Genomic DNA, 19,375 nt, shown 5'->3' with positions numbered 1-19,375 from the left:
TTTAGCTTCTCATGGTGAAAACACACTCAAAGGAATTTTTCATTGCTCAAAAATGTGCTTACAAGGATGAAAAGGGAGGAACAACAATTAAAATCGGGTTTGTAACAATTATATTTGTTACAAACCAGAACGACCCACAGTATGTGTCACTGATACTGTTGCTCTAAGACCCACGTTTCTATGTCGCAAACTCTGTAGCAAATAAGTCTGCCTTGCTTGTGTCGCATTCACTGTAACATAAACGACTGCTCTGCGTGGGTCTTATGTTCTTCATCTTCTAGGGTTTCTGCAGCAGCAGAAACAACTCTGCAACTCGATCAAACTCCTTAATTTTCTTCCCCTAACTCTATGTCCTCTCTCATAACCCTCAGCACCCTTTATATACTCATCAGAATCAAAAATACTCGCCAATAACTCCGAATAATCTTCATTACTCAATAATATTCTTCACTGCCAGTCACGAGATTTCTTCCCTTTTTACAGCTTCTCACGCGTCTGTATCCATCCAACATACTCTTAACAGACTCATACACGTCATAGAATAGGATATACATGCTCTGACCTCGTGCAATCTTTCCAAGAATAAAGAAAATTCCGAGAATAACTCATGGGGATATATGATGCTCTGTTTTCTTCCAATCGGTGATACAACCGTACTTTGACGAGTCTAAGAGGATTACCAGCCCTGTTTGCGGTTAACAGGCCCAAACCAAGCTAAAACTTCGATTGAATTTCACCAGAAACTTTCCAAACCAAATCCAGAATATTTTTCACGTGAACACGCAACTCTGTTTCCTTCTCGCCGATTATCTGGTCCAACTAGATTGATTTTGAATATCACACCACGTTTTTTAAGCCCATATGAACAAATCCAATCAAATTCAGTCGTTTAGTCTCACTGAAACGAGCACAAATCGCAACCCTAATTTCGGCAACTGAAGGTTGGTTTTCCCGCCGGTTTTTATAATTCAAATGAAGAAGAAAGGGTATCCCCCTAACCAAACTGGGGGTGCGACTAGCAGGTGTCCAACTGAGGTGCCCCTTAGTATTTGAGGTGCCCCTTAACCAAAATGAGTTTCCGCATAGCACGTGTCCTCCGGGTGCCAAAATCAACTTTTCGAGCCGAATTTTCCAAAAATGTTTATTTCCCAAAAATGTCTACAAACACATAAAATAACAAAATTAGTACAAAATCGAGTACCAACAATACGAAACATTGAGGACAAATTAGACACATAAATGCGTCTATCAGTTATCACAATAATTGGCTGGATTTTGTATGCTTCCATAAAAATCCTTATCTACAGAATGCAGTGTGCTTTCCGTCTGAGCATTTCGTGCGATGGCCTTAACTTTGGTACTTGGAGGTTCATGCTACTCCGCTGCGAGTGAACATAAATCCGTCATGCCACACCGATATTAATGGTTCTGCCGGGGAACATATCACAGGAAAGTACTCAGTGAGTCTTATATTGGCGAGGTGCCGAAATTTACAGAGTGTTTGGGATGGTTGCTACATACGCCAGTCTGGATAAATTTCATGTAAATATATCGAATGGCTCAATAAATATGTCGGTGGAGGGGTTAGCACTCACGACACCGTTTTCTTGCAGAGTGACGTTAGATGTAAGGTTTTATGATTTTAACCCTAAGCTAAAAACCACCATCAACATTAAGTCAACTGCTTAGCACGTAATAATGACATTGTTGCGGGGTAAACATAAGATGGTGACAGACAATGAAAAAATCGAAACGGCAAGTCATGAAGAGATTGTCAGGAAGATTTGGTTAACCTTTGTCGGGAGGCCTGAAGAATCTGTGACCCTTTCATTGGTGGCTTTGCATAAATTCGGCTTGGCCATAGTGGGTTGACATCAGCGCTGCAACTTTGGATACTGATCGGAAGAGGTAGCACTGCAACTTGGTCCGCAGAACGAGTGTTGGCCGGCTACAGAAAGGTAGATGGCGCTGCTGGCTATGAAAAGGTGAATGGCGCTGCTGGCTATGAAAAGGTGAATGGCGCTGCTGGCTAGGACGCGGACTGTTGGCGCCGGATATGGAGCAGACTGTTGGCTCTGGTTATGGAGCGGAGAAGACGGCGATGTTGACTGGCTATGAAGCGGAGAAGATGGCGCTTCTTTGAACGACTAATATGAGTTTTGAGGATTTTACACGTCTCAATACTAAGAGGATGGATGTGTTAAGGAAGTATGCCTTGCAACACAGCAGTGGTGTTGAGGAATTTGCACGTCTAAACACCAAGAGGAAAATGTGTTGAGGAAGCTTGCCTAGCAACACAGTAGTGGTGTTGAGGAATTTACACGTCTCAACACCAAGAGGAAGAATGTGTTGAGGAGGCACGCCTAGCAAAACAGTAGTGGTGTTGCGTGTCTCAACACCAAGAGGAAAATGTGTTAAGGAAGCTTGCCTAGCAACACAGTGGTGGTGTTGAGGAATTTGCACGTCTCAACACCAAGAGGAAGAATGTGTTGAGGAAGCATGCCTATCAACACAATAGTGGTGTTGAGGAATTTGCACGTCTCAACACCAAGAGGAAAATGTATTGAGGAAGCTTGCCTAGCAACACAGTAGTGGTGTTACGGAATTTTCACGTCTCAATACCAAGAGGAAAATATGTTGAGGAAGCTTGCCTAGCAACACAGTAGTGGTGTTGAGGAATTTGCGCGTCTCAACACCAAGAGGAAAATGTGTTGAAGAAGCTTGCCTAGCAACACAGTAGTGGTGTTGAGGAATTGCACGTCTCAACACCAAGAGGAAGGTGTGTTGAGGAACCTAGCCTAGCAACACAGTGGTGGTGTTGAGGAATTTGCACATTTCAACACCAAGAGGAAGAATGTGTTGAGGAAGCATGCCTAGCAACACAGTAGTGGTGTTGAGGAATTTTCACGTCTCAACACCAAGATGAAAATATGTTGAGGAAGCTTTCCTAGCAACACAATAGTGGTGTTGAGGAATTTGCACGTCTCAACACCAAGAGAAAATTGTGTTGAGGAAGCTTTCCTAGAAACACAGTAGTGGTGTTGAGGAATTTGCACGTCTCAACACCAAGAGGAATATGTGTTGAGGAAGTTTTCCTAGCAACACAGTAGTGGTGTTAAGGAATTTGCACGTCTCAACACCAAGAGGAAGAATGTGTTGAGGAAGCATGCCTAGCAACACAGTAGTGGTGTTGAGGAATTTGCACGTCTCAACACCAAGAGGAAAATGTGTTGAGCAAGCTTTCCTAGCAACACTGTAGTGGTGTTGAGGAATTTGCACGTCTCAACACCAAGAGGAAAATGTGTTGAGGAATCTTGACTAGCAACACAGTAGTGTTGTTGAGGAATTTGCACGTCTCAACACCAAGAGGAAAATGTGTTGAGGAAGCTTGCCTAGCAACACAGTAGTGGTGTTGAGGAGTTTGCACGTCTCAACACCAAGAGGAAAATGTGTTGAAGAGCTTGCCTAGCAACATAGTAGTGGTGTTGAGGAATTTGCACGTCTCAACACCAAGAGGAAAATGTGTTGAGGAAGCTTTCCTAGCAACACAGTAGTGGTGTTGAGGAATTTGCACGTCTCAACACTAAGAGGAAAATTTGTTGAGGAAGCTTGCCTGGAAACACAGTAGTGGTGTTGAGGAATTTGCACGTCTCAACACCAAGAGGAAGAATGTGTTGAGGATAGCAACACAGTAGTGAGTGTTGAGGAATTTAGACGTCCTAACACTAAGATATTTTAAAATTTATTGAATATGCCTAATAGATATAAAACATTTAGTTTAAGTATAGTTACTTAGCTCTGTCTCCGCGGCATGTCCTTTGCGCATGATTGGTCTTTGGGTATTTTAGGCTCCCCCATGAGTAAGCAGCATCAGGCGTTAGTGATGACATCAGGACGATGACGGGTTGACAGACGGACAAAAGTCCCCAGATTTTTGATGGGATGAAGCAAAACTGGCCATAACTATGAACCTTGGCTGGATGCGATCACGATCCTTGACAGGGACAAGTCTGGTGGCTACGGGCACGAACCTTGGAAGGGAGGAGTGGCGGCTACTACATGATCCTTGGCTGGAAGGAGGCGTTGAAGCGGATTCGGCTATTGGAGAGGACGTTGAGGATTATGGAGTAAAACGCTGAAGCTTCGGCAGCGGATCCTGGAGTTGCTTATGGAGAGAACACTGAAGCGGAGCGGCTGCTGGAGCGAACGTAGAAGCGGAGCCGCTGTTGGAGAACGTTGAAGTGGAGCCGCTGCTGGAGAACGTTGAAGCGGAGCGACTTCTGAAGAGAACGTTGAAGCGGCTCCTAGAGAGAAACGTCGAAGCGGCTCCTGGAGAAAACTCCAGTGAGGGCGTTATTAACCCTTGACTTCAAAAAACGATTTAATACGATATGGCATATGGAAGACGGCACAAATAATTTTGGTCGACCAGTCGTCTTTTTCTTTCATGTTAAAGAATACGCTTCTTCTGTTTGATTTGCCCTTGCAACTCTCAGAGCCTTGACGGTTACAATGTTGAAGTCGGAGGCCGCGTCAGTTAGCGTGATGTCAAACTCGATATCCTTCAAGTGAACATTGGTTAGGAGTCCCAAATTCCATCTATCAATCGTGCTTTCCAGGAGAGGTTGGGGTTCGGGAACGGCTTCCTTGGATGAAAACAGCTACTTTCCTGATGAAATTCGGTTGAGGGATGCAAATATGTCTTGACGCTGCGCCTTGGAGAAATATAGAATCTCACATAAATATTTCATCATAGACTGCACGATTTTGCGGGCGAAGTCCCCAGAAATCATGTAGCTCCTGACGGGAAGAGGGTCTTTGTGAACTGGAGGGTTGCTGATTTTCTTTGCCTCTATTTTGGAGAAGTCTTTCCTGATCTTCACGTGTGATGAAATTGGATTGTTGGTTCCCTTCTACTGGGCGTTCAAGAAAAACGCGAGCCTCTACATCTATAAACGCGCGTCCTGCTGAAGTGCCTGCGGCGGATGTTAAAAGTATTCCTTGTCAGCTCCATCTGGGGTTGACGTGACTCTTGTGGTGGACGCTCCGTTAGTGTCTTGAGGAAAATAGGTATCTCTTTTTGAGTTGCATCCATGTCTGTCTGAGCCTCACGAGAACCTTTTGTCTTTCCATCAAATCAACAGTGGTAAGACGAGGTCGGCTTCTTCTGGCTCCTCCAGTCTCTCGTCCTGATGGTGGAGTAGCAGTGGCTATGGTGACAGTTGGAGCTGTCACACTTGAAGAAACGTTGGGAGTGGTGGAAACGACTCTGGCTCTGGTGATCGGCGGTGTAACACCTGAAGGAACATTTTCCACGCCGCTGGTGCTGGCAGGTGGCGTATTAGTGCCACTGGAAGGAGCGTTAGTACCAGGGATGATTTCAACGTAGTGTTCTCAGGTTTGTTGATGATCCGAACCTGAGTTATACCATCTTGAGATCGGGTTGAAGATGAAATCGGGAATTGGAAATTGATATCGTAACCAAGAGATTAATCTCCCACTGTGGTCTCCAATTGTTTATGGGTGAAAACGGTTTCTGTTGTTTTCAGTAATTTCGTGTGTGTGGGTGAGAAACGAGTCTAAAACCTAAACAATGTACTGCACGAGAGTACTTTTGATTCGAGAGATCAATCTGTACAATCATGGCCTAAACCAAGAAATGGCTTTTCCAGGCTTGCTTCGATCACAAAGTGAAGGAGAAGAGCTGGTCTTAGGGAGGGAAGCGAAGAAAGTGTTGAGACCAGAATAGTTGATTCTGGAAGTGTGGGTGTTTTGTGACTTGTATCAGAAAGTTTACCTGGATAGCTGAATGAAAAGCTACCAGGTGATTTCTGGATGTTGTATTGTTCTCCTGACCAAAACTTGTTCTTTGGTGGAAAATAAGTGAGACCTATTTATACAAGTCGCAAAAAAACGTACCTTGGTCTCGTGGGAAGTGGAAACGATTGAGTGGTGGAAGAAGGGAGTAACAGGTAACGCCTGGAATCTATGTTTCCATAATGAAGGATACGTTTACACCATTACTAACCGCCCCGCTTTATGACACTTTATGTAACGGGCGTATTGCACGCCGCACGCTGTAAACCGCCAAACCAATACCCTGATAAGTATCCCCCAGTTTGTGATGTGTTTTTATGTCTCGAGTGTTTTCGTGGAAAACATGTAGCACTTTGCTACGTGTGGCAAGTTAAAAATGAGTGGCTTGCTGCAGGTAAAAAGAATATGTGATGCTAGGCTCGTTTTTGCTAGTTGCTTAAAACTTGTCACGAGATGAACGGCTCGGTGGAGAATTTTGACGGCTGAGATTACATCTCATGAGGAAGAGTGGCCATTGATTATGGCCGCATCTTGTTGTATAGCGAAGTGGCGCCATTGGTATAGTAGCGTCAGGTGCCTCCATGGCATAAAGACATCCTAGTAGCCGTGGCATGGCGGCATGCTAGTAGCTGTGGCATGGTGGCATAGCGACATGCTAGTAGCTGTGGCATAACGGCATGCTATTAGCTGTGGCATGGTGGCATGCCAGTGGCCGTGGAATAGCGACATGCTAGTAGCCGTGTCATGGTGGCATGCCAGTGGCATAGAGACATGCCAGTGGCCGTGGCATAGCGACATGTTAGTAGCCGTGGCATGGTGGCATGCCAGTAGTTGTGGCGTAGTAGCATGCCAGTAGTTGTGGCATGGTGGCATGTCAGTGGCCGTGGCGTTGTAGCATGGCCAAAGTTTAAGATTTGGCTCCGTGACTAAAGTTAAGGCTTGGAGGCATGGCCAAGGCTAGGGCTTGGAGGCATGGCCAAGGTTAGGGCTTGGCGCCGTGGCCAATTTAGGGTTTGGCACTGTGGCCGAAATTAGGCGCCGTGGCCAATTTAGGGTTTGACATTGTGGTCGAAATTAGGCGTCGTGGCAAATTTAGGGTTTGATGTCGCGGCCAAAGTTTAAGGTTTGGCGGCATGGTCGCTCAAAATTTGCCACAAGCCTGTTAGTTTGGTAGCGAACTTGGATGGATGATATTGCATCTCAGCAGGAAAGGTAACCATCGATCATTGCTACCTCTAATTGGTAGTGGTGCCTTTAACTTGCGCTATCGGCATTGTAGCATGACTGGCATGGCTCGTGCATGCCTTCGGCGCGGTTGCGCACGCAGCCATAGCCATTGAAATTTTGGCACGTTGGTGTGGAAATCTTGCCTAAATTAGGGTTTGGCTTGTCGAAACCCTAATTAGCCTATATGGCACGTCGCATGGGGTGAGTGGCCATGTTTGGCGCGTTTGGTGTGTGCATCTGGCATTTGTGCCTACTCTGTGCGTTTGGCATGTTTGTCATGCTTCTTTGGCGTGGTGGTGCACTTTTGGGAAACCAATTGGATTTGCGGCCATCTGGCACGGTTTCCTTCTTTTCAACATTGTGGCGAGTTTAAAGTAACCTAGTTGGTTAATGTAAGAGGGCCGGACAGGCATGGGAGTGGCTACACTTCTGTATGAGTGTGGCGGTTTTAGAGCGACCTGATTGGTCCATGGGAAGTGGGGCCGGCAAGCTAGGGCATGGCCATACTTCCAGTGCGTTGTGTAGGATTTAATCACCTAGTTTGGCTAAGCATAGTTTTTCGACCAACGGGGTCTAGTTTACTGCGTGGGGCGCGAAACCCTAATTTTGCAAATTAGTCGGGTTTATGAGATTTTTGTGAGTTATCATAATAATTGTCTGGATTTTGTATGCTGACACAAAAATCCTTATCTACAGAATGCAGTGTGCTTTCCGTCTGAGAATTTCGTGCGATGGCCTTAACTTTGGTGCTTGGAGGTTCATGCTACTCCGCTGCGAGTGAACATAAATCCGTCATGCCATACCGATATTAAGGGTTCTGACGGAAAACATAGCACAGGAAAGTACTCAGTGAGTCTTGTATTGGCGAGGTGCCGAAATTTACAGAGTGTTTGGGATGGTTGCCACATTCGCCAGTCTGGATAAATTTCATGTAAATATATCGAATGGCTCAATAAATATGCCGGTGGAGACGTCGACACCGTTTTCTTGCAGAGTGACGACGGATGCAAGGTTTTATGATTTTAACCCTGAGCTCAAAACCACCATCAATAAATCCGTATCCTATTCTCCTTTGTTGATGGAGGGAAGTAAGAGCGTCTCTATTTTCACGTATCTAGCTGTAGGATCTACCATCACGGAGGAGATAAATGTTAGCGCATCCGCAAATCGATTGTATTTTCTGTAAATGTTTCTCCAGGCTACTTTAGGTATTTTGGCGGAGAGTTCTTTGACAAGTTGCTTGTACTTTTGAAGAGATGGTTCATTTGTGCTATACAAGCCTTGTATTTGGCGAATTATAAGTTGTGAATCGCTGGTTATCCTTATATCTTCCAATTTCATTTCAATTCCTAATCTTAGCGCGTTTACTACCGCTTCATACTCTGTTTCATTGTTTGTAGATGCGAAATCCAGTCTGAATGCGTACACCATTCTTGCTCCTAGGGGCGAAATGAAGACGATTCTTATCCCTTTTCCTTCTCCATTTGCGGATCCGTCTACTAATATTTCCCATCTTCTTGGATTGCACTCTGTCAGCAGGTCTTTAGAATTCCCGTGCTCCTCGTCGATGTCCATCATTTCTTCCACATATTCATCTTCTTCCAAGGGAAATTCAGCAAAGAAATCTGCGATAACCTGTGACTTTGGTGAAGATAAGATTTCATATTCTACTCCAAATTGCTCTATTTGCGCGTTCCACCTTTCCACTCTTCCTACTCTTTTTGAGTTCATCAGTACAGACTCGATTGCAATTCTCGTTAATACTCAATTGCAATTTCGTTTAGCAATCTATATGGACAAAATCCAATATACTTTCAAGAGAATCAACTAGACAGTCAGACTCAATCTTTAGAAAAGTATATCAAAGAGTTTATATCTCAATTTATCAATTTAATCCGCAATCAAACAAATAGGAAATTGCGATCCCGATTGAATAAGAAAAATAACTTGGACGTTATCACAAACCAATATCCAAGTGTCAATCAATTCAATCAACAACCCAAAGGCCGGATTCAAGAACTGATTGAACTAACACAGAAACCAGAAATTTTGTTAACGAGGAAACCGCAAATGCAGAAAAACCCCGGGACCTTGTCCAGCTTTGAACACCACACTGTATTAAGCCGCTATAGACACTAGCTTACTACCAATGAACTTCGGACTGGAATGTAGTTTATCCTTAATCAATCTCATACTGATCAAGGTACATTGACGCTCCTTACGTCTCTAAACCCCAGCAGGATTCTACGCACTTGATTCCCTTAGCTGATCTCGCCCACAACTAAGAGTTGCTACGACCCAAAGTCGAAGACTTGATAAAAAAATCTGTCTCACATAGAAAAGTCTATTAAGATAGATAAATCTGTCTCCTACATAAATAACTATAAATTTTGTTCCGTCTTTTGATAAATCAAGGTGCACAGGAACTAATTGATAAACCGAACTTATAATCCTGAAGAACATCCTAGTATTATCAATCACCTCACAATAATCTTAATCGTATGGAAAGGTAACAATATATTGTGGAATCACAAACGATGGGATGAAGATGTTTGTGACTACTTTTTATCTTGCCTATCGGAGATTAAATCTCGAGCAAATCTTAGAGATGATAGTACTCAATACAATAGAAATCGGCAAGATCAGAACACGCAATTACAGAGAAAATAGTTGGGTCTGACTTCACAATCTCAATGATGTCTTCACGTCGTTAACCTACAGGGTTTTGGAAAAAACCTAAGGTTAAAGGAGAATCGACTCTATTCGCAACTAGTATCACACAGAAGGTGTGGGGATTAGGTTTCCCAGTTGCTAGAGTTCTCCCTTATATAGTTTTCAAATCAGGGTTTGCAATTAATGTTAACTTGGTAACAAAACATTCAATATTCACCGTTAGATGAAAACCTGATTAGACTCAAGCTAATATCTTTCAACCGTTAGAGTCGAACTTAGCTTGTTACACACAAATGAAATGTACCTTCATTTAGATATGAGTAACCGTACCTAAACGTGTACACCTTGTTGGATCAACAATAGTTAACCGAAGTTAGCCATATGAATACTTTCATATCAACCGTATTCATCTTAACCACAACTAGTTCAAATGACTCAAATGAAACTAGTTCTAGATTTGTTCAATTGTTTATATTCTCATAGAAGTATACAATACACAACTGAAACAAAATCGGTTTGATTCACTCGAATCTAATAATGAACACTATACCACGGTTTTCAAAAGATTGCATTCCTTATTTCATTAATGTATTGGTTTGTGACATAACCGATTTTAGAACATAACTCACCCAAGTATGCAAACGGGTACACATACTTAAGTAGCCGGACTTGGACTGTGTTCGACAGTACGCAAACAGGTACACATACTGTTACACATCCAAACATCAGTTGAAATCAGTACGTGTATGGGTACGCATACTAAAGTTCCCGGACTTCAACTGAGTTCGCCAGTACGTATACGGGTACGCATAACAAGTCTCCCAGACTTCAACTTATTTAGATGCAATCATATAGCCGAAGCTAAATGCTTTCATTAAGGAGTTTATAAAGATACAAGATAACCCCTACAATATTCCACAGCCGCACTCCCCAGAAAGATTTGGCAATTAAGCACAAGTTCAATTAAGAACTCTTCCCCACAATATGTCATTCCCGAAAGAACAACAAGAGCGACCTTAATTTCAAAAGAAAAGAATGATTTCTTTGGACAAAATAAATCACATACGAGTATGAATTTGAATCAAAAATATTCAATTATATTAATCACAAGAGAACCCATACTTAATCTAATCGGAAATATACAATCAAATTAACCACAAAAAAAGTGATGAATTTAATTGGTCATGCTCGATATAAGAGAACTTACGGAGCCTCACAGTATAAACATAAAAATATGGATAAGGTAAGATCAATACTGCGGAATACACACAAGGATTCATTCTATTTTCCATCACCATTCGCACAATGACATACAATAGACATAATTCTTGTAAACAAAATATTTTAACCTATCTTCCATCAATAAATGACATTATAGACTTAACTTTTGTATTGTCAAAAGTTCATTCATTCTTTTATCAATACATGCATATCGACATGTGAAAGACTTAAGTTTTGACAAGGTATGGGAAATCATAATTTACAGACGCAAACACACATATCCCATAAAAAATTGCAATATATAAAATCATAAAGATTAATACTGCAAAAATCATCTTCCAAATCAACTTTAGAATTTAAATAAATAAATCTAAAAACATGAAGATGAAAATCGTTGGACATAGCTATGTGTACTCACAATAATGGCTATTCCAAACTCTAGTAATCCTTTTCAAAAACAAGAATAAATTCTCATAAGAAGTTTCCAAGGTATCAAGACGAACTCATAATGCACATATAAGATTATTTGTCCTTAGAGGGTAGAATCAATCTTTTTCGCCCGGATTTACACCAAGAATAGCTACCACAGGCATATAAAAATATTTTCTTAACAAAGAAGAACATACAAAGTCATTAACGACCATGCACCATATATAGTTCACAAAGGATGATTGTGTACTTTCAAGAATCCCATAGCAATGCGTACTACTGCAAATTCTTGAACTTCCTTCTTTGTAATTCACCAACAACATTCTTGTAAAAGCTAAAAATTAGCTTAGAAGAGTAGTACTCCAAGAATCCAAGTGCCCAAGGCCAAGAGAAGTGGAACAAGTGCGACAAAATAGAGCAAAACACTCAAAAACAAGAGACGGGACAAATACCAATCTTAACTCATCCAAATTCAAGGTTTATCATCTCCATTTTGAAAAGAATTCAAATAGCAAGAGAATGAAAAAAGAATGAGGTCATTCTGAGTTCGGACGAATAAGTTACGGCCAAAAAAAGTTTACCGAAAATCAACATAAAGTATGCAAACGGGTATGCGTACTTAAACCCCTGGATTTTGATTTTAAATGATGTTATGCATACCTGGTAGGTGTACCACGAAGTCCAAACATCCCAAACTACTATTTTCAAACCAAAACGTTTAAGAACCTTAAATATCAATCAAGTTAGGTAGAAATGAACAATAAGCAAGGTACATAGATCATCATAAAACTTGATCAAGTTTAGAGACATACCTTTTTAGAAGAATCCGATCGAATCCTACAGCGTTACCAAACACTCAAAATCATACCCAACTTAATATGTGTGCCCCAGTTCTTGTGCTTCCATCACCGTATACATAACAGGGAGTTTCAGGGTGAGGATGCACTTTCAACACAATCAAGTTGTGTTGAGGTAAACAATGTCTTGCTCACTAGGCACCAAGAAAGAGTTTCTTTCCAGAAACTCTTACATCTTCTAGTGTTGAGAAACACCCAAGGAACTGTTTTTATAAGTCTATCAAAGAATTCAAGAGAACTCAAAAAGATTTGTGTTTCTGATTTCTTGTTTTCCTACTTATAAAAAACAGTTTCTGCATATAGTTTTTAGTACTGCGAAGGGAAACTCTTTTGATAAAAAGAGACGTCCTAGCTTCTTCATAAAAGAAGACAATACTACTATCTTGATAGGAAGTATCAGGAAGTTGAGAAATGAATCGATTCATGCTTTGAAGTGATATACTCAGATGACTGAGATTTAAACTCCTCTTGTAATTCATTTAGTTTGTTACAATTAATCGAGTTACGCAGAGGAGGAGCATTGCTCTCACTGATTAGTAAATCAATGTGAACTTCAACATGAATATTATTCCTCATAACTTGATTTAACTTGTCAAGAGATTCTTGTTCTTTCTGGAGGTATAACTCAATATCAAGAGATAAGCTTTCAATTTTCTTTTCAAGCCCTGAAAAACTTCAAAGGATTTTAAACCTGGTGGAGGTTTAGACAGAATTTCCTCTACAGATTTAATCAAATCAGTCATGGAAGAGAATTCTGGAATCCCTGATCTGGTGGTGCATTTATTGAGATAACACTAATGTCCATATCAAATCGCTACAAACACAGACTTATGAGGTCTTTAATGTGTTTGCCTGCTTTGATACCAATTGAAAAAGCGGGGTTACAACAACCACACCCAATATTTCGATTAGCAATCTGTATGGACTAACTCCAATATACTTTCAAGAGAATCAACTAGACTCAATCTTAATAAAGTATATCAAAGAATTATAATATCTTGATCTCTCGATTTAATTCTTACTCAAACAAATAGAAATCTGCGAGTCTAATTAAATACAAGAGAGATAACTTGGATAGTACCAAAGACCAATATCCAAGTGTCAATAAATGTAAATCAAAAACCAAAGTTTGGATATTTTAATTGATTGATCTAGCGCACAACCTGTGATATTTCAATTATAAAGATAAACAATATAATGCGGAAAAGAAATAACACAGACACTAGAAGTTTTGTTAACGAGGAAACCGCAAACGCAGAAAAACCCGGGGACATAGTCCAGATTGAACACACACTGTATTAAGCCGCTACAGACACTAGACTACTACAAACTAACTTCGGTCTGGACTGCAGTTGAACCCCAATAAATCTCACACTAATCCAAGGTACAGTTGCGCTCCTTACGTCTCTGATCCCAGCAGGATACTACGTACTTGATTCCCTTAGTAGATCTCACCCACAACTAAGAGTTGCTACGACTCAAAGTCGAAGACTTTAATAAACAAATCTGTATTACACAAAAAAGTCTACGATAATGGATAAATTTGTCTCCCACAGAAATACCTACAAGTTTTGTTCTGTCTTTTGATAAATCAAGGTGAACATGAACCAATTGATAAACCAGACTTATATTACCGAAGAACAACCTAGTATTGTCAATCACCTCAGAATAATCTTAATCGACGCGGCGAAAGAAGATATTGTGGAATCACAAACGATGAGACGAAGCTTTTTGTGACTACTTTTATATCTTTCCTATCGGAGATATTAATCTCAAGCCAATCGTTACGATTGTACTCAACACGATAGAATCAGCAAGATCAGGTCACACAACTACAAGAAAGTAGTATCGGTCTGGCTTCACAATCCCAATGAAGTCTTCAAGTCGTTAACCTACAGGGTCTCGATAAGAAACCTAAGGTTAAAGGAGAATCGACTTTAGATTATACAACTAGTATCACACAAGAGGTGTGGGGATTAGGTTTCCTAGTTGCTAGAGTTATCCCTTATATAGTCTTTCAAATCAGGGTTTGAAATCAATGTTAGCTTAATAACAAAGCATTAAATATTCACCGATAGATGAAAACCTGATTAGATTCAAGCTAATATCTTTCAACCGTTGGATCGAAAACTTAGCTTGTTACACACAAATGAAATGCACGATTTTAGGTTTGTGTAACCGTACCCAAACATATACATTTGTTGGTTCAACAATAGTTAACTAAATGGTTAGACATATGAGCACTTTCATATCAACCATATTCTTCTTCACCATAACTAGTTCAAATGACTCAAATGAACTAGTTAGAGAGTTGTTCAATTGTATAAATGTTATAGAAGTATACAAGACACAATTGAAGCAAAAACGATTTGATTCACTCGAATCAATTCATGAACTTTATATCCACGGTTTGCAAATTGCATTCCTTAGTTTAATATAAATATAAGTTCACAAATAATCGTCTTTAGATATTACCAACTCAAGTACGCGGACTTAGTTCGCGGACTTAAGTTCCCGGAAGGAGTTCACAAACTCCAGCAGATATTCTCGGGATAAGAACTTCCGCTAGTTCGCGGACTGGGTTCGCGGACTGAGTTAACATCTCTTGTTACGGTTTTCCTGATCAACATAGTACACATACTTTGGTTCAAGGAATAAGGACTTATACATATATGTGTTACCACACAATGCTTATATCCAACATTGGTTATATAATCTAAACACTCATTTCAATCATTGAAACATTCTTAGAGGACGTTATATAGTTGTTATTCACAAACCATTTTTCGTCAAAGAAATTTTCAAAGTGATTGAAACATAACATGACTTTCGTCACTAGGTAAAGATGAACTTGGCCAAAGCGAAAGCTTACCAACACGTATTTCGAGAAATAGATAGGCGAGATAAACTCGGCTCTAAATAACAAATGTTTATAATCAAAGTTTATATATCAAAACGACTTTTGTTTCAAGATAGGAGATAGAGTAGATAGACTTTTGAGTGATAGATAAGTTCAAGTCTCCACATACCTTTTAGTCGATGAAGTTCCACCAGTTCCTTGAGTAGTTCTTCGTCTTGTATGATGATTTCCATGGAGTTCTTGAGCTCAACTACACTTTCTATCCTAGTCCGAGACTTAGCTATAGTAGACTAGAAATCAAGACTTATAGTTTTGATCACTAACATTAAAAAACATGCTTGAGATAGAAACGCATGCGAGTTCGACCGAATAGTACTCTAACACACATGATCATCTTTTGGCTTTCATCAAGAATGTAAGATGAACGTTGTTAAATCGAAAGCTTACCAACACATATTTCGAGAAATATGTAAGCGAGTTAAACTCAACTCGAAATATCAAATGTGTATAAATCGAAAACTATATAGTTATACGACTTTTGTCTCAAATAGGAGAGTAGAAATAGACTTTCCGAGTGATAGATGAGTTTCAGTCTCCACATAACTTTTGTTGATGAAGTTCCACAATCTCTCCTTAGTAGTTCTTTGTCTTCAATTGATGAACGCCGTGAAGTCTAAAGCTCAACTACACAATCTATCCTAATTTGAGACATCGCTATAAGTAGAGTAGAAATCAAGACTTATAGTTTTGATCACTAAACTTGACAAACAATCTTTAGATAGAAACGTCTGCGAGTTCGACCGAGCAGTGCTCTAACAAGTACGAAGCTTTTGTGTTGCATAAACCAGTGCTAGAATAAGCTTTTCTATCTTTATATAATTTTTTTCAGCAGAGCTGTAAGCTTTACTTATGTAGTAAATTGGTTTTTCTACTCCTTCATCTAGACGAAGTAGTACCGCGCTCAAAGAATATGGTATTTAAGCAACGAATATTAATAGTTCCTCTCCTGGATCAGGTTTCTGTAGTATAGATAGATTAGCCAAATAATTCTTAATACTTTGTAACGCCTGCTCACATCTGAAGTCCGCTCGAATTTGGTTCCCCTTTTAAAGATGTTGAAAAAATGCTTGCATTTGTATGAAGAACGCGAGATAAATCGTTCAGCGAAGCTAGAAACCCGTTAAGCTTTTGTACGTCTTTTATCATTACAGGTGAAGGCATGTAACACACTACTAGCACTTTTTCTGGATCTACTTAGATTCCATTCTTTGATACAATATAACCCAAAAACATTTCTGATGCAACTCCAAAAATGCATTTTGCTGGATTTATCTTCATTTTAAATTGACGCATTTGTTCAAATATTTCTTTCAAATCTTCAACATGATCTTTCGCCTTTTTTCTCTTTACTAGCATGTCATCCACGTAAACTTCCAACATTGTATGTACCCATTTTGCAAATATTCTTTCCACCATTCGTTGGTACGTTGCACCTGCATTCTGCAAGCCAAATGGCATTCTGGTGTAACAGTATAATCCTCGCGGCGCAAAGAAGGTTGTGTGTTCTTGGTCTTCTTTTGCTAAAGCTATCTGATTGTATCCTGAATATTCATCCATGAGTGATAATCTTTCGCATCCCATTGCCGCCTCCACCATCTGGGGTATATCTGGAAGGGGGAAGTTGTCCTTCGGGCATGCCTTGTTCAGGTCACTAAAGTCGATACAAATTCGTATTCCTTTGTTATTTTTCGGTACCACCACCATGTTGGAAATCCATGTTGGATATTTCACCGGTCTAATAATCCCTGAGTCGAGCATCTTCTGTAGCTCCGCCTCCACCTGGGGATGATATGTTGTGGCTATCTTCCTTATTCTCTGCTTGAACGACTTCATACTGGGGTTGATATCCAGTTTGTGGCATGCGACCGATGGATCTATACCTGGCATTTCTTCCATGCTCCATGCGAATACATCTTGTTACGCGTGCAACATATTTACTATCCTTTCTTCTTCTTCTACCTCCATCTTGGCACCGATCTTCAATATCTTTGGCTCTTTCTCTGTTCCTATGTGTATGTTGTTTGTTGGTTCGGCAGCTGCAAAATTCTCTTTTGGTTCTCCTAACAGTGATGGTTCCTTTATTTCATGCATTGGTTCTCCTTCTTTTTCTGGGATTTCGCTTGGTATTCCCTTTCCTTCGTTCTCCCTTACCAGGTAGATCCTAAATTCCTCGTCCTTCTTTGATTCTTTCACCTTTTTCCAACGATCCTTCCACATTTTTTCTCGCCCTTCATAATTTTGCACGTCTATCTGACTGCATACTTTCGCGCTGTTGGTATCGCCTTTCACCTCTCCTATTCCACTTGGCATTGGGAATCGTAAATATTGATGGAATGTTGATGCTATGCTTTTTATTCCATGTACCCATGGCCGCCCCATGAGCATATTGTAAGGCGACTCAATGTTCACTACACAAAGTGTGACCTGCGTTTGTATCTCCCTTAGGACGGTGCGCACGATGACTTCGCCCTTTGGCTTGGTTACTGCGTTGTTCAAGCCGTGGATGTTGTACATTGGTCGGGTTAGCTCCGCATCACTGTACCCAAGCTCTTGAAGGCGTGGTAGAATAATATGTCTACTGAGATCCATGTATCTATCAAAGCTTTATCTAACGCCCATTCTTATGATTATTTCGTATTTTCCTTTTTTTTCTTTTGACGTTCGCCTTGCAATTAATGTGACAACTAATGGATCTGTACGCCTTTGGCTTTCTTCTGTTTGCTTCTTCTGCAGTAAATGTCATCCGCTGCTTTTGCCACTCTTTTAAAGGCGATATTTTTTCTACAGTCATTATATTCCTTCCTTCGTGATCGCTCTTGTGAATCCTTCATGTAATACCTACATAAAATTCTACGATAGTCACAAGTGAACGTGTTATTGAATTACATTTCATACGCCTGTTTCCTTCTTTTGTTTCGATTCGTTATGGTGTTCTTATTGTTCTTGGCTGTTTTGTTGGCGTTGCCGTCACTTTTACTCCTTTTATCATGTGTAACGCCTTCTCCACCTGTTGATGTTTATCCTCCTCTGCTGGTGAATCTTCCATCCTTTAATCTTTGTGTTCCAATATATGCCCCGAAATATTAGTAACTCCCGGAAAAAAAACCACAAAGTCTACAATGACCACTGTTGATATCCTTTTTAAAGAAAGCCGAAACTCTCTTTTAGATCTAGACTTCAGAAAACCATCAAATCTATCGAAAATAAGAATAACAAACTTTAAATACTGAAAACAAAACAAACGATTTTTAAGCCATTTTGAAAACTTCACAGGTGAGGAACATCCCTCTCACTCATCCGAGCTGTTTCTATGCGCCAAAATGTAGTTGGAGGAAACCCTACAAGCTACACCCAAGTGGTAATATCAAGTAAATCTAAGACATGATGGAAGAATCTCTAAGTTAATTTTATTAAGAACATGAACAAATATATATGCAATATGAGAAAACCTTAACTTGGAGAACGAATAACTTTCCCTCTCTTAAATTCCTCTCACAAACTCTCAGAAAAGGTCCCTCTCTCCCTTATAATGGCATCTTGTCTCTTTTATAGGAGGTTACATAGTGGAGGACAGCGAATAAAGCCACTTAAAACGGATCAGAGAGAGCGATCTATCGCCCCTGCCTTATCCTCGCGTTGGACTTCACATGTTAAGTGTGATTCTTCTTGACGCCATTGCACTCGTCAATAATGACGTAGTGGACTTGTTGTTTTCTCCTTTGAGTAATGATCTTCTCGCGTTCTTATTTGTTGAGCGGTATTCGTATCCATAAATACACTAGTAAAGATTTTGGGTGATGATACGAATAACCAAAGGCAGTGGAGTACACACAAACCTGATTTATACGACTCTGGACAAACAAATCCCGTAGAGGCGGTCCTAGTTCTTAAATGTGTAGTTTATTACCTATAAATTAAAGGATTATTTTGTTTTTGGTACTTAGTTTTTGTCCAGTTTTATAGTTTGGTCTAACATTTGTCCAACTTTGTGTTTGGTACTTGAAATTGACGTTGACTGGAGTTGACCCGACTTAATCTTGACTTTGGTTAATAGTTATTTAGAAAAAGAAAAAAAAATCTAATAACTAATCAAGTTTACCACAATACCCTTTACTTTACTAACATTTTCTATATCACCCCAAAAACGATATAGCCGCCCACTAACTCGGTAGAAACCCCTAGAAACCCAAACAAGAGCTTCTTATGCAACCACCTTCCCCAAGAATTTCCG

This window comes from Papaver somniferum, chromosome 11 (genome assembly GCF_003573695.1).
Source record: "Papaver somniferum cultivar HN1 chromosome 11, ASM357369v1, whole genome shotgun sequence".
NCBI classification, from domain to species: Eukaryota; Viridiplantae; Streptophyta; class Magnoliopsida; order Ranunculales; family Papaveraceae; genus Papaver; species Papaver somniferum.
Note: the sequence above shows the minus strand (reverse complement) of the source record.